We start from the raw sequence: 15,400 nt of genomic DNA, 5'->3' as shown, positions 1-15,400 counted from the left end.
GGATCCATTTCTAACTTCCCTTTGATATAAATATCTAGGATCCATCTTTGATTCATAGTTTACTTGGCTTTACTTATTTATTTAGTTTGTGGTGTATGAGTGTGTGTATGTGTGTGTGTGCGCGTATATGTGTATGCATTCATTTCCATGTGCATATAGGTGTTATCTGGCTCCAGGACACCTTGAAGGAACCCATGCAGAGGGATTTACTCTTGGTGTCATTGTTCCCAACCTCTGGTAGCTGCTGGAGATGTTACTTCCAGCTAAACAGAGAAAGAAACCCAGAATTTCATTTAAACAGTGCCTACTTCTCTTGGATTTTTAAAAAGAAAATAGGGCACAGTGTAAGCCCATCCTTGGGAACACTGCAGTGGGTAACAATACTAACTGTTGTCTAAAGTAGGGAGAATATCCTGGAGGAGCAGTGATCCACTGGCGTCTTCTTTCTGTGCTCTGTTGGATTTGAAGGTGTCCTATCCCCCGCCTTCATTCAGAGTCCATGCACCCACCCTCTGGCTCTCAGGAATGTGGGCTGCAGAGGGCTCACAGCTGTGTCCCTTTGCAGCAGTGACTCACCTTCCCCAAGGTGAGAGTCCCAGCCAGTAGCTTGGCCAGTAGCAGAAAACAAAGACACAGCTTGTTTCCAGGAAACACAGCGGGAAGCATGCTCAGATTCTTCAGACAAGGCTGTGGATATCTGCAATTATGATGCTTAAGTCCTTGGGAGTTTGAAGTAACCTAATAACTTGCAGTGAACTGGCACTTGGAAGTTTTAGCTGTGTTGCCTGTCCTCCTTGGTAACTGATCCCTTTTACCTTTTGCTTAATACTCTGTATTTTTAAATTATTTGGGGGTTATGACAGCTACATACATATGTATAACATGTTTTCCTTTGGGCAATTTCATGACTGTACATAATGTATTTTGATCAGATTCACACCCATTACTCATACCCTGCTCCTCCTTTTGAAACCTTTCTTCCTTCCAACTTGTCCTCTTCCTGCTTGTATGTGTATGTTTGACTTCCCCAATTTAATCAGGGTTGCTTGCAAAAGCAGGGGTGGAGGTTATTCACTGCAGTTTGGGTCACTTACCCGTGGCTATGCCATTGAGGAAAATGACTCCAGGTCCCCACCTAGGTTCTCACATAGAGGTGACTGTTCACTCAGTCATTCCCACCGAGTACCTTGGTGCTCATTCAGATGCAGTTGGGAAAGCCATGCGTGTAAACATTTCCACATTCACAGAGGAAGGGGAAGAGTTGCTGCATGTTTCCAGACAGAAGAACAATCTGTTTCTAGAGATGTAGGGATGACGTGTGGAGCCATGGCATGACTGTGTTCTGACTAGAATGGGGTGCAGCAACGGTCCCTAGGGTATATTTTCCAAGAATCAATACAAAATGAAACCCTATTTTCATAAATTATCATTGATAATAAGTACAGTTGAATATAGAGTGATTTTCATCCATGAGCGACAATTTGTGATTTGGAGAAAAAAAAAAGAGCTTTCCTAAGGGCTCTTCAGACACATCTAAGGTAGAAATATTATAGATGGATTGTCTTCTTTATTAAAAAAAAAGACAAAAATAGCAATCAGATAAAAGTATTAAAGTCAGATTCGTGCTGTTTAAAAGATAGCCATAGTAATGTTCTTTCTGCCTGAACCTCCAAGATGACGTGAGGCTTATGAGATGTCTTTGCTTGTATTGAGGGCAATATGGGATGGTGGAATTTCAGAAATAGGATACAGGAAGTGGGGGGTGGAGCCTTAGACAGAGATGAGAAGTTGATTCTCCACATCAGAAAAGGTTCTGCTATGTCCCACTAGAGTATCTGAATCCGGAACAGGCAAGTCTTTGGGGTTCTGGGGGGGGGGGGGATCAGTGAGAGAAAACTTGAAGCAGGAACATAAATTCCAAAGCCTTGTGTGGATTAAGAACATGAACAGGACCAGGTGTGAGATAATAGATTAGTTTTAATTTATTCTGGGCAAGCTAGTTTACTGCTGTCTGAGTTATGAACAGTATTAAAATATTTAGCTAAGTAATAATTACATCTCTCCTGTCTAAAAAGACTCTGGGTTTTATTTTTTTATAACTGAGTATATTTATCTCAATGTCATTTTACCCATCGATAGGAAAGCTTTCCTAAGAAACAGATCGAGTAATTTGAACAGTTTACGATAGAAAAGACAAGTTGGGCCTGCGTGATGTGTCATTTTAATGCCAGCAATATGAGCTGACTCCAGGCACAAGAAAAGGGAGGCGGTGGGAGGGAGGGAGGAGAGAGAGAGAGAGAGAGAGAGAGAGAGAGAGAGAGAGAGAGAACATTAAGAGACAAAAGGCAACATGTGTTGCCATCAAAGTGCCTGCATCTGAGAAACACCTTTGGTTCTGAAGGGAGCTTCATGAGTAAAATTAAACCAGACCTAGAATTATTTGGTAGTTAACACTGCCAAATTAATTTCTTTCCTAATAAGCACCTATGCTTTCCTAGAAAAGTCAGGTTGCAGTAGCAGAAGGGTGTCCCCCCACCCATCACCTGAATGCCCGGCTAGAGAAGTTTCTAGGATCTACAAATAAAATCTAATCAGGTCTCAATCAGGTCCAGCCAATCAGAAACTGAACCATGGGACAGAAAATCAGAATTTAAATAAAAGTTGCAATTAGAAGCCCCCGAACTAGCATGCCATTCATTTATGTTCTCAATGCTAAGAGACAGTGAGGAAATCATCACCACAGTAGGAATAGGAAGGGCTGGTGAAGATTTTTGCCTCCTGATAGAATATTGAAAATTATCTTCATCAGTGGGTTAATTGGCTTAATTTTCCTTCAGATGGTAACTTTCAAATGCTTGGTCTTAATTAGCATGGGTAAATGAGAAGTGTAGGGGATTCTCACTACCCTGTTTCCCTACTCTCCAGGGAGTTCCAGCCCTTCCCCTTAAGATAGTTGAAATTGCTGAAGGCTACATTGATTAAAATAAATTATGCTGGCATTTTAAACCAGTAAAAATGGAGATGGAATTGACTTATGCCTGGTCCATTTAAAATAAAATGCAACCCCTCAAATACCATAATGGAGAGTCGGTGTGAGCTGCTTCGATGAGTCTTGTCTTTGTTGTACTGAAATGCAAAACCTAGATGCTGTCGTTGAAGAGGTCTGATTTTTCAATGGAGAAGAAAAAAATATTTCAGAGCTTCTTTGAGTCTTGAATAAGGTTTGGATGAGTGAAAATCAGACTAGCAGGATGGGTGGATAAACAGGAAAGGATTGTCTGTCAGTCCTGGGTGATTTCCTTCGCTGGTTCGCTATTCCCTCCGTTAGGAGTCTCAGCATCGCATATTGTTACTGGAATCTGAGGGGTTTTTTTGTGTGTGTGTGTGTCTTCATCTGCTCTCAGATATTACATAATTTCTTCTTTATATTAAGCAGTGTTTTCCTATTAATGACATGTCACTTAGTATCCTCTGCAGAAAAACCTAAGGAACATAGCATCCTCACAATGCAATGCAACAACTTTTCCAAATTTTCTAATAAACTCAAGCCTTTCTCATTTGGTGAATGCTTGACCACAGAAGCTCTATTGTGAGAGAAGATGAAGCCAAAGATTTATTTGAAATACTTTAACAATTATTTTTTGAAATTTAATTAATACAGGATTGTTTTCTTCTAGTAACACCTATACCAATAACCAAATATTTAAAATATAAAAATTATTTTAGTTTTCTGAAATTTGACATAAAATAATTGAAAAATATCTTTGAAAATAATCTGCACAAAAGGTGAAAATACAGTAGGGTCATGTGATATGATTATGTCATTCATAACCAGAATTTGACATAGTGTTTGTTAAATTATATTTATAATAACTAACTAATGTATATTTTATTTAAAATATTGATAAATCTACTTAAAATGTATCTTTAAACTATCATAGAAAGATTTTCTTTGAAAATAATCTGTACAAGATGTTAAAATACAGTAGGGTCATGTAATATGATTATGTCATTCATACACAGGTTTTGACGCAGTGTTTGTTAAATTATATTAATAATAACTATTTATATTTTATTTAAAATATTGACACATCTACTTGTAATGTATCTTTAAACTATCATAGAGAGATTTTACATAAAATGATTAAAATTCATGCTTACAATATTTACTAACTTGTTTATATAAATAGATATCAGATATAAAAAAAAGGGTGTTGTACACAGAAAGACAGAAGAAAAAACCAATTGCATGAGAGAAATGGAAAGAAAGGGACTGATATGTTAATGTGGAGAAGGTCTTACAGGTACATTCTGTATTGTTTCAAGTTTTCTGTAGTTCCTATATTTCCTAGAACAGATGTTTTTTAGTTGAATAACATATAAGAAAGTCAACCCCTCATTTGCCTTTCCATGCAAAAGCAGAATGTTAAGAATTTTGAGTCTAGAAGTCACTGCTTCCCTGGCATAGGTCCAGGGCACTCAAGCATGGAGATCACATTTTCCTCACTACCTAATAGCATCTCCGTTTCTAGATTGCTCCCCAAATAAAAACAAGCACTGAACTTCCAATCAGTGATGATAATTTAATTTCCCCCTCAGCTGTAAGTACCAGCAAACAGTCAGGCAATCAGTGAGAAAAACATGTTCTCCTGGTTTATTTTTACATTAAGTAATTAACATTTTTTTTCTCTCTAACTAACACGAGGTCTAAAAGTATAGGCTTAGCTGACCTAATTGCAGAAGACTTTTTAGAAGCCGGCACGGGTGCATTTAGGAAAGGCAGAATTTAGAAGGAAGGTGTTTTAACAAAACCTGGAAATGACAGAACTCTTATAGGCATCTTCAAAATACAGCACATATTGGACTAAAGCAGTACCGGGAAAACTGTCAGTGACTTAGAGCTGAACAGGAAAGAGCCAAGGTTCCCTTCCAGTGCGGTATGTGGCATCATTTAGCTGAACTTCCTAGTCTGAGGTTGATCGATTCTACAGATAGGTCCAGTTTGGGTGTCCTATTATTGAGCTGACTGAATTCTCTATAGAGAACACAGTTAAGTTTCAGAATCTTGTTCATGAGTTGTTCATCATGTTACTGTTTTGTCGGTCCAGAGAGATACAATTGCTGTCTTGTAGATAAGATGACCCCCAAATAATGCCAACATTCCCCATACCATGCGTGTTATTGAAAATGTCCTTTGAGCCTGTTTTAATGTTTCACGGACTCATTAATTAATTGATTGATTATCTTTTGACTATATTAATTTCACATTTGTACAAAAGTCATTTTACTTTGGCCAAAACCACTTATTACTACAAGCAATATGTTGAGGTCATAAAAAGCAGATGAAACCAAAAGCAATTCATAGGTCAAGTATTCTCTAAATGTGATTTAGGAAACTTGAAGTGTTTGCCCTGAACTTTTAAGTACACTTCATGTGGTTTTTCAAATAATAATGAAAAATACCAACTGAACTAAAATATGTAAACTCCAAATTTTTCACACTGGATGTCACTTCCACATGAGCTGTGGATTCCACTCAATGCCCTTGTAACTTGTGAAAATTATGGATTTGAGCTCAATAAAACACAGTACTTGCGGCATAAAAAAAAATAGTGCCTAAAAATATGTTGCAAATACAGAAGATACTGCTTTGTGATGTGTTTGAGGTAAGGTTTTTTATACAGTCCAGGCTAGCCTCAAACTCAAGATCTGCCTGCCACACGCCCCGAGTGTCACCCCACCAAGTTTGCTCTGGTGGACACATTCCTAAGAACTACTGTGGTCAAGCATAGCAGAGATGAATAATCCTCAAGTTATCTCGAAGCCATCTGCACCCAGGGCTCTTTAATTCCCAGATACTGTCCGGAGCGTGTGTTGCTCTGAATTTATAGTTTCTGTCCATAAAAACGGAAGCACTGAGGGTAAGGAAAGAGCCAGGAGAGGCAGTATGTGGGATATGTTCTTAGCAGAAAGTACTTCTCGAAGACATCGTAAGATGCAGTGATCTGCTAGCTCTGAGTTTTCTTAGCTGAACGTGGAACAGCAGGACAAATAATCATAAACTTGCCTAAGCCTGAGGTCCTGTGTCATCCAGCAGGCTGGGTCTGGAGGTTGCCTTTGATCCTAACCATTTGTCTGATAGTGAAGAGCCCAACAGTGACAGCTGAAAGCAGTTCCTGTCTCAAATTCCTTAGACCCAACAGAGCAGATCTTTTATTAGATGAGGTATTGAGTTGCAAACCATTGCTATGATGTTGAAACAGGATTCTGAATTGGGGGGTGGCGGGCATCAACAGTGCAGCACTCTGAGAGGGAGCTTTAACTTGATGAAGAGGCTCACTCCAGGAAATGGTACTTCAGGCCCTTCAAGGATTTTTGGGTTAAAGGATATGAAGCAATTAAACTTGAAATTAATAAGGAAAGGGGAGAGATTTTGTCCTGCTTTTTCTCGTCCTTTGTTCTTCTGAGTGTGTTGAGGAATATGGTTTGAGTCTCTGTCTCTTTCAATACTAAAGAAATTTCCATGACAACAGAGGTTTTAGAGATCTTATGAGATGACATCCTCCATTTCTGTGCCCTTGAGCACAGGTGCATTGCCTAAGATTCTTACCACCTTAGAAGAATCAGTTATAAAAGGATGAGTGTGGACCTAAGGAGGGGAGAGTTGATTTGAACAACAGTAGTAAGTGTTGGAGTCAGTGTTCTCACATCTGGATCATGTTCACAAACAAATTTTCCCAAATTGCTTCTCGGCAGGTAGTCCAAAGCACTTATGGTATAAAACTTCCCTCTTTGGTTAGCGTGTGTGTGTGTGTGTGTGTGTGTGTGTGTGATGGAGACTTTGATAGTTTGAGAATAGTGTAAATTATTCAGAAGACCCTTTCTTTGACCACTCAGACTTCATTTACGATGAGCACACATATGGATTGCTTTAGTGAACTCCAAGTTATGGTCAAGTTGAACAGATGAGTTGGGAATTCTTCTATTTTATAATTTCTGATAGAGCGATGTGGTACCTGAAGTCTGCAGCAGCAGATGGGACTTTCTGTATCAAGAGCTGATCTCCCACAGCACTGGCTGTTGTGGTCGAAGGACCCACTCGTTTGTTCAGGCCGTGCATCTTAGCATCATCTGTCAATCTGACATGTGGGTGGAACTAGGAAAGTCATCACTGTTATTCTACCATAGTCTCCCAGTTAGGCAGAGGCTTGAAGAAAATGTTCTGGATATACGAGGATAGTAACACCTAAGAGAGAATCTTCACCAAATGCAAAGATCTCGCTGGTGGAACACAAATTGTGAAGTCTCAGCTTTGAAATCACTGTATGGCGTCTTTCAGCACAGCTCTAACTGCACCTTTATCAGCAGCACAGATGCTGACCCAAAGTTAGAGTTTTATTATTATGGGAATATTTTTAGTTTAAAAGTGTGATTTTTTTCTCTTCTTTTGATATCTAATATGTTACTAGTTATAGGAGTCTGTGAAGGGCTTCCATCAGTAGCCTTCCTTCCTTCCTTTTCTCCCTCTCTCTCTTCCTCCCATGAACATTCTTTCATTTAACTAGTACTTAGCAATGATGTAGTGGCAAAGACTGTAGTTACTCAACCAGCCTGGGCAAACAACCCCTGTCCTATGATCTTTTGGATTGAATGAGCAATAGGGACATAGCAAAGAAATCATAGCAGTTTCAGTTATACAATTACATTTATGAGAAGTTCAATTAAGAGTTACAAGTTCTTATGAGAGCATGTGACTGCGGAGCTAATTAATAGAAAGTGGAGGTGGGGGCAGCTGGGAAAGGTTCTCGTCCAAGGGAAATTGAGTGTGAGGCCTGCCTGAGAATAGGCAAGAGCTGACGCAAGAGTGTTTCTGAAACCCTTTGCTGATAGAGCCACAGTCGGGATAGAAGCAGTGCAGATATTAAAGCCATTATTTTGCTATTGATACCTGCACTGTAAGAATCCACTAGCCACAAACTCAGACAGGACTGGTTTGTATGTTTGTGTGGTGAAATACTTCTCACCTTATGGTGTTCACCAATCACTGGGCTGGCACATGCTGTTGGATTTGGTATTGAATTTGCTCCTTAGTCACCATGCAGTTTTAATTTCAACTGAGTCTTTTATCTTCTTGTTTTAGTTATGAGATAGTTATGTCAGGGTCTTGAAGAAGAGTATAGTTTATTTCATTCATTATCTGAGTTTTCATTCAACTAGTTTTTCAGCTGAGAAATTGCTTTAGTGTTTTCCATAGTTGGCTATGAATTGATAAATGATCACTAAATTTCCATTAAGTGGCTGATTTCTGAAAGAGTGGATAGCTCATAAAGTTATTAATTATTAGGAAAACCAGAGACTCGCTATGCCGAACTCTGATGAAAACAAATATTTACAAAAGGGTATGGATTCTTTGACCCATGATAATAATACATATCAACAATATGGCTGTCTAAATAAGGAAGTTTTCCATTGTTGGTTATTCTATATCAACTGGTCAGCCTGAAGTCATAAACAACATGCAAACACCATCAAACAAACTCAGAAGGTTATATTTATAGTTTTATGTGCATATAGCTTTATGCCTAAGCTGCCTTACCACCGAGTTAGCAGCTACCCGCATGGCTCAGGCTTGGTACTGATCCTTCCTCCTTTGTATGATGGAAAGGCAAATGTGTTTGATTCCTGTACTAGATAAAAAGGGAAGAAATTGGTTTCTGTTACAATTTGTTTCAAGAAACAAACCCCCAAGAAATGCTTTGTATGGAACTGAAAGGGCTCCTGCACAAATAGAGGACCCAGGGAACCTTCCTGGGTGAACCAGGATGAAAATACTAAAGAAAAGGAGTGCTTTCATTTAAAATCTAGGCATATTGCCCCCCATCTTCTAAGCACAGTACTCAAGTCATGGCAAGTACTTGAAATGTCTGGCAAAGGAGAGGACAAAAAGTCACAAAAACAATTGATTAGTTGTAGATCTATTTAAATGATCTCAGTTCTCCAAAGAATATAAAGGCTCAGAGATAAGAAGGAAATAATCGATAAATAATATTTAAATAACAGCAGTGTTCTTTGCAGATAATAAAAAAGAATAATGTGAGAACAATTTCTTAGGTCAGATGGGAGAGAACTGAGTTTTTGAGTGAATTGGGACTTTGAAGAGAGTAGCTCTTCAGCACTAGGTCCTAATAGAAAAATAGGAGAGTTACTCTAGATGGCTTCTGATCTCTTTTACACAAGAAAAGCTTTACAGCATGTATAAACAATTAAAAGTCCTGCTATATTAAGTTCAGGTTGTATATCTGATGCTAATGCATTCATCCAGTTTTGATCACCCTCCCCTCCTCTAGGCTGCTGTCATTATTTCCCTGGAGATCTCATGACAGCTTGCACCCAAGACAGCATTCTCTCAAAGTGATCCTCCTGATCCCAGCTAGGTGAGTGCATTCTTCTTCATGGTACCCTGCAACAGCTTACCTCCGTATGAGGGTAGGAAGACGGGGATCTTCCACTGCTGTCTCACTGTGTCTTATTCTTAATATCTTCACATCTCCTCTTCCTCCCTGTCCTGTCTAAAGCCTCAGTACTTGACTCTCCTACCCACCAGAACAGTGCCCACATTTCCTTTGCACCAACTGATCCTTGGCATGGAATACCATCCTACCAGATACTAACTAGTATCATGCTGGTCTCAATGGAATCTCCTCACTGAGTCATACCCAGACTACATCATAGAAATTTCATCATGGCCTTCTCAGTGGCTCTCCATGCTGGTCTTTCTGTTTTATTTTGTCACGTCACTGCCACCCTTCCAAGTTCCGTATTTCTCTGCTAATGACTCCTCCTCCCATTATAGCAGATTTGAGAACAGGAGGATGTTGAAAGGGCTTGGAATGACCTAGTCCAGTGGTTCTCAACCTTCTTGATGCTGTGACCCTTCAATACAGTTTCTCATGTTGTGGTGACTCCCCCCCCCCCCCGGCATACACATACTCCATAAAATTACTCTGTTGCTACTTCATACCTGTAAGTTTTGCTACTGTTATGGATTATAATGTAAATATCTGATATGTGACCTCCCGCCAAGAGAGTCACGAACCACAGAGTGAGAACTGCTGGCCTATAGGCTTAGAAAATACTATTGGTGAGTGAAGTTGCCAACATTTCACAAAGCCTTGTAGTCCAAGAGTATATTTCTAATATTTTTAAAGCTCACTTGCACAGCAATTTTCAAACTAGAAAGATAGTGACAAGGTGGGAGAGAAGCACTTTTTGATTGTTCATAATTTCCAGTAATTCATAGTGAAAAGCCAGGTGGTGATATGTGATTCCCGTCCGTATGCTGTGGATAACATTGGTTAATGAAGCTACTTTGGGCCTATTGCTGCGCAGAATAGGGCAAGGTGGGAATTCTAAGCAGATAGTGGACAAGAGAGTAGGTGGAGTCAGGGAGAAGCCATGTAGCTGCCTCAAGAGACAGATGCTGGACACCAGGCGGAAACTTACTGCTAGGCCACAACCACATGGTGATACACAGATTAACAGAAATGGTTTAATTTAAGATATAAGAGCTAGCCAGTAAGAAGCATGAGCTTATAGGTCAAGCAGTGTTGTAATAATACAGTTTCTGTGTGAAAACTTTGGGTCTGGGTGGGCAGGAAGGAGCAAGCAGTCTCTGACTACAAGGTGGTGATGCATACTTTTAATCTAAGCACTGGAATACAAAAGCAGGTGTATCTCTGTGAGTTCAAGTCATACTGGCCAATATGGCAAGTTCCAGGCCAGCCAGGGCTACATCAAGAGATCTTGTCTCTAAATAAACAAATAAATAAGTTTCCAATAACTGAAGCCCAACACAGGAAGAACACTTCAGGTGCCGCATTGCTGTAGATCTTTTACAAAGCTGTGGAAACCCTAGGGTTCAGGTGTCCTGTGGGGAGGATGGGTTAGCATTGACTAGAACAGGCTCATCTTTCCCTGTGATGTTTTCCTCCCATCATTGTATTGCCGATAAAGGTGTATTGATTGTGATAATATTGATTGAATTCTTTCAAAGAAGGGAAAGAATCTCTTAACTTGTATTTTTCAGCTGGAGTTGTGCTATTTGAAACAGTATAACACAAAACAGAAAGTGGGCTTGACTGTTTAATTACAGGAGAACACTGTACCAATTCAACTATTGATTTTACTTCCCTTGCCATCTCGTAATATACGATATTCTTTTCCAGTCAACCTACAGAGTGTTCAGTGTAGAATTCTATGTTTACACGTTCTTTTAAATATTTAATTCCTTCATTTAGTTCTTAAGGCCACATTTTCTAACAGACTGAAATTATCAACCAGTGTCCCATTGAAAAGTTAGGATACAGAAATGGTAAATCAAACTTTATAATACGTAAGAATTTTTAGAAAACATGAATCCAGGTATATGAATACTAAATGTGTCAAATTAAATGTATTAATTGCAATTTATGGATTAATATAATAGAGACTACATAATGATATGGATATAGAATAGCAGTATTTAATGAAATTTAATTCACATATGCAAGCAATATGGAAAGTGAAGTGGAGATTTATGTGATTTAATAAGTTTGTTATTGAATAATATATAAAAATTGAACAAGACGAAACTAGGCTTTATTAGCATCTCATATAAATTAGCTGGGCAATTCTGATTGGAACAAGTAACACCACTGTGGGCAAAAGTCTGAATTTTTTGAGTAATAGAGTCACAGTATTTTCAAACAATCTAGAGATGAATCTGGGGATCTAGGTCTGCTGGTACAGAGAGCACTAGTGTGCTTGACACATGGGGTTCAGTCCCCAGTGACATGTAAGATGGTGTGTGTTGATCCAATCCTGGCATTCAGGAAGCAGAGGCAGGAGGGGTAGAAGTTCAAGATCATCCTTTGCTACACAGGATAAGACCAGCCTATGTCAAAAATAATCGTCAATAGCATATTTAAAAATCAATGTGTATACATGGGTTTTTATAGCACATAGCAAGTTTATATTTACTGATGTATCAAATAAGATAAAACTGTCATTGGTGACAAAGCAAATTGATACAACATTTAGTTATTAGTTAAACGTGCAACTGGGGGAAAAATCTGAAATATATATCGCCGTGTGATCCAACCACTTTGGCCCTGTCGGCAGGTTGTTTCCTTGATCTATGGAGGCATTAGGAAATGACCACTAATTACCATTATTAGACCAGAGGATGGTCATGTTGGGTGCCACCCAGGCTTGCTAAGTTGCTAATGTACAATCTCATTCCAGGAGAGCTGTCACTGTGAAGCCAGGTCAGCATGGCGGCAGAACCTATAAATACAGTTACCATGTCGTCTCCTGTCATCTATAAGGATCACGTGCCTTGTCTTTTTAAAAAAGGTTCTCATATGTATGGAAGACATGCGTGATAAATTAAGCACTTCTTTCAAGATCCTGAAAACATAATAGTGATCTAATTAATTACAGTCATATTCTTGTTAAAATCGTGCAGAAAAATTACACCTTTTTCGATTAACATGAAATATAAGTGTCAAATCCCTAATAAAACCCTGATCAATAAGACAATAATAATTGTGTTGTTAAAAGCGGACATTGAAAGGTGTTCATGGCAACATATTTTAAAGGTTAGAAACCCTTTTAAAATAAACGGATTTCATCTTTACACTGTGTCATCTAAATCATTCGTCTGTTTGTGTATACAATTATAATCAGACGATAAATTGCAGCTATTGAATGGATTAAGTCTGCACTTCTTGACCTCGTAAATCTGAGATTGTCATAGCTTTAGGAAATGCTTGTGTAACAATCAGTTGATTACACGCCACGAACAGCTGTGTGCATGTTAACTGGGAAACCCAGGAGGGGAAGGGTAGCTCGGAGTTCAGTGGTGGAACTCGGATGCTTTCTGAGGCTTTCAAAGGCTTCCTTCATGGCCTGAATTAGAGGTTAGTTATGTGTTTCTGTTTCATAGAAAGACTGCTTACAAGTTTAAATGAACAAAGTAGGGCCCCACAGAAAAACAAGCCTGTAGTGAGATCTCCTGAATGGTCGGTCTTGTTCACATCAAGCTTGCTTAGCTCTGTGAAGAAGAGAGAAGGAAAAGAAATACTTCCGGGCACATTCTAGTGCTTGAGGTGGTGGGGGGAATTCTTACCAAGACCCACCCCACTCCCAAAAGTATTTTGTAAGTGCTCTGTTTTGGCCATGTATATAGAGACACTTCAACATAACTTCTGTCTACACTGGGCAAAACAAAAGAATAATAAAACAAACAAAGATTACCTGGTGCTACTACAGAGGAAATACTGCATTTGAGAACACCAGATGCTCTTGTAGATGACCTGCTCGGGGTTCTCAGCACCCGCATGGCAGTTCACAACCAAGCATAACTCCAGTTCCAGAGGATCCAATCTCCTTTTCTGGCCTCCATGGGCACCTGCACATGGTCCACAGAAAACTCAGGCTCACACACGTAGACGTAAAAGATAATAATAGTAAAATTTTCAAAATGATTGCCTGATGTTGCACATTACTGAAAATTTAAAAACTGTGAAAACAGTTATCTCACTGCTAATGAAAATCAAGTATTAAAATCACAATGCAGAAGTGGTTTTGAAGATGGGCTGCATAGCAGTCAGCGGCTTCATCTTCGATACAAGCAGCATTACATCCATTTTAGATCTTCCTGAAAGAGAACCGGTTTTAACTCAAATTTATCTATTTGTTTATAGCTTCTGCCTTCAAAAATTTATACAGAATATGACCCAATTTGGAAATCTCATATCAAAATGGTATTAATCAAAGATCCAAAGAGAATTAGATTATTAATAATGAAATATTTTCATTGACTTTAATTTTCTCAGATGAAGGGAAGAGGTGTGTGCATGAAGCATTAGTTAGGAATTTACAGCCCGCTCATAAAAGAGGCCTTTTTTCTCACTTTGCATAAAACGTTCCAGTATATAATGGCTAAATAATCCAAGGTCACGATGAAATGTCAAGGGATGGTTAAAAAGAGAATCCTCAGTTTCCCTGTTCCAGAAGAGCAACTGTCCTTTGCGAGCCCCTCCTTAATAATATCCAGTGGGAAAAGTCCCATGAAAATACACACCTTGTTCTGTAGGCATTCTGGTGTGGGAAAGAGAAAGGCGGAGATCTGGGAGGTGCACTGAGCTTTGCTCAAACAGTCTTCTAACAGATTAGACCCAGCATCTGGCTTGGGAACCCACTGGGGTCTGTGAAGATTTCTAAGAAACAAACATTCACATTCCAGAAGAAATGCGATTCCTTTTTGCCTGTATGAGCTTGCATCCAGACAACTGACTAGAAACAAGATGGATGTCTGTTTCTAGTTATCATATCCACACTGATAACATCTGCTTTTGATAATGAGATTGACAGGTCAGGCGGGGTGGAATATCTCATGCTACTGAGTTTTACTCTGAAGAACTAGCCCTGAGCTCACAGAGGGCAGCAGAGAATCAATCTTTGGGTTAAGACATCTGTAGATAGAACCTCACTTTGTATTGAAATCAGTCAATAATAATGAGAATCTCCTATTAGGAAACAATGGGATAAAACATGTCCTCTGAAGTCAGCCATCGAAAGTAACACAGTGATTGGCATCCCAGATGCTTAAAGAGCCAGAACAAAGCCTTATACATTAGGGAATCTTGATGGAGGAGTTACTTTCATTTAATAAAGAAACTGCCTTGGCCCATTTATAGGCCAGTCCTTAGGTGGGTGGAGTAAACAGACAGAATGCTGGGAGAAAGAAGCCGAGTCAGGGAGTCGCCATGATTCTCCCACTCCAGACAGACGCAGGTTAAGATCTTTCCTGGTAAGCCAGCTCATTGTGCTACACAGAATATTAGAAATGGGTTAGATCAATATGTAAGAGCTAGCCAATAAGAGGCCGGAACTAATGGGCCAGGCAATGATTAAAAGAATACAGTTTCCGTGTAATTATTTCGGGTAAAGCTAGCCGGGTGGCGGTGGGAAGCAGCCCTGCCGCTCTTATTACAACAGAGTGGCACCCAACGTGCTAATGAACTCCACGTAAAACCTGAGAGGGCTTAAAAAGGACAGAGAGAGAATTTAAGACAGCTTTTTGCTGTCTGTGGGTTGCGTGCCGCAAAGAAATTGTCCTGACTCAGCAGCAGGAAAAAACTGGCTGTTTTAAAATGCCGGCTTTCTGGGCTGTGCCGCCATTGTGATCTCTGTTTGGCTCCTGCGGGAGACAGAGCTTTTAAACGGAGCATTTGGAGTAAAGTGCTATGGCTTGCTTGATGGCAATGTGGACTGCTGTGTGCCTGGAACTGTGTGTGACTCAGGGGCACCAAATGGCTCTGAGGCAGGAGGGCTCAGCTCCGCCATGCAGAACTCT

Source organism: Chionomys nivalis, chromosome 1 (genome assembly GCF_950005125.1).
Source record: "Chionomys nivalis chromosome 1, mChiNiv1.1, whole genome shotgun sequence".
Taxonomy (NCBI): Eukaryota; Metazoa; Chordata; class Mammalia; order Rodentia; family Cricetidae; genus Chionomys; species Chionomys nivalis.
This window is presented reverse-complemented; position numbering follows the sequence as displayed.